Below are 2159 nucleotides of genomic sequence, written 5' to 3'. Positions count from 1 at the left end.
CGGAACTATCCTAGACAGGGTATTGAAACTGGTGAGGTAAGCTTGACAATCTAAATTCTTCATCACCAATGATAAGAAATCTGACTCAATCCTTTCAACCTCATGCTGAGGGCAGTAGTTCTCCTTAATGAGAGCAACAAACTGATCCCATGTCAGATTGTAGAGTGGGATCTTTCCAGCAGCTTGAATGAGAGACTTCCACCATGCTAGTGCCTCTCCCTTGAATGATTGGGATACATACTTCACCACATCCCTTCTAGCACAACCGCTGATATCTACCACGGTATCCATTTCATCCAACCAAGTCATACAGTCGATTGCTCCTTTCTCCCCAGTGAAATCACGGGGTTTGCAAGAAACAAAATATTTGTAAGTACAGGACTTGGTACGTGGTTCATTATCAAATACTACCCTTTTGGATGGAACACTGTATTGATTGGATGAGTGTCGATCATCATCTTTCTTTGGTTCATCTTTCTTAAAGGGTGGCTTGCTGTGAGCTTCTGAATGAGTCTTAGGGGCAGATTTAGAGTGGGGTACAGATGAAGTCCTACTATGCGTCCCACTAGACTCCCTGAATTGCCTATCCACAGCTTTAGATACAGCTGTATCAATCAGTGTACGGAGCTCTCCCCTGGTTATATTAATCCTAGTATTCTCATTATTCTCTAGGGGATGACTGTTTACTTCTTCCGATCTAGCCATGTAGCTTTAATTGCTACATAAAAGAAAATTAATGACAAGGTTTATTTAGAAGCCTATACAGTACTATCATTCTTGACGATTTATTAACCATGGTCTTTAATAACTGTTTTGGTTAATTTGTTAAGCATGCATATATTCAGGATCTTTATTATAATCCCTAATTACAATTTAGTAAAAGCACAAAAGCCTAGTCACATGGACAGATTTAATTTATAAACCAGGATTTTATAAAATCGAGGTATTAAGGTTTGAATCAAAGTTCTTACCTTTTCTTGACAGGGAGTTGTAGGCCACCACTGTCTTTAGTCCTAAAGGACGTTAATTATAGCCCGTAGGCACTTTATCCTTAAGGGATGATTATATAATTAAGGGAAATTGGAATATCCCCATTTAAGAATGACTTATGTGATTTTATCGAATCACATTTTGCCAAGAATGTTAACATGTTTTCAGATGTTAACAAGGATTGGAATCTTTTGAATAGTTTTACCATCTTGGCTATGTCTGCAACGACATATAGACTAGGTTTTTCCTTTAAGATTCTTTTTTTATATTCAACGCAGAACAATCCTAAATTGAGATGTTAACAAGGATCTGAATCTAATTGAGGAACTACCATCTTGGCCCTGTCTTAAGATGACACGTGAGCTAGGTCTTGTCCTTTTTAGATTTTGCCATTTTATTATAATGGTAGATCTTATAAAAGGAATGATATTTTAAATCTAACCGTTCCACTAAAATTTAAACAAGTACATGGTTGCCCTAAACGGGACTTCTAACTGAAATGACTTGCCCATGCAGGGGCTAAACAGAGAATGACAAAGGAAACAAATAAAGGACGAAATAAAACGAATTAGGATTAGTCCTAAGTTCTTTGTCTAGACTCGAGAATCGAGGAACATGCAACTGTGTAACTGAGATTAAACACAAAAGGTAGTGTTTAATTCACTCAGTGTTGGCTCTGATACCAACCTGTCACACCCCGATATTTCCACATATTACCGGTGGGCCCAGTGGGGAGTATCGTGACGTAGTTGATATCATCATAGTCAAACAACACAATTTTAAATGCACAGCGGAAGCAAAAGATGAGAATCACATTACAAACCGAATATAAAGTAATATCAAGGTATTACAACGGACTGTAAAGGATCCATAGGCGGATCAAAAGAAAAAGGAAAATTGTTCAACAGACTTTAACATCTAGAGCTTGCGAAACTTGATTAATGATGCCAGGAGTAGCCAGCCTATTTCGTCTAGTACCTGCACTTAGCCTTTTTGGAAAATACGTCAGTTTGCACTGGTAAATACTATTAACTGACTCATTTTGAAAATGTTTTAGAAAATTGATTTGAAATGCACATGGCATAAAAGTTCTTTTATAACTTGGGACAATTACTAAAAATAATCTTGTATACAGTTTTACTTATTTGTCATCCATCAGGGCGGGTTGG

The sequence above is a fragment of the Helianthus annuus genome, chromosome 7 (genome assembly GCF_002127325.2).
Source record: "Helianthus annuus cultivar XRQ/B chromosome 7, HanXRQr2.0-SUNRISE, whole genome shotgun sequence".
Lineage (NCBI taxonomy): Eukaryota > Viridiplantae > Streptophyta > Magnoliopsida > Asterales > Asteraceae > Helianthus > Helianthus annuus.
The sequence above is the reverse complement of the archived record's forward strand: the minus strand, read 5'-3'. Positions refer to the sequence as shown.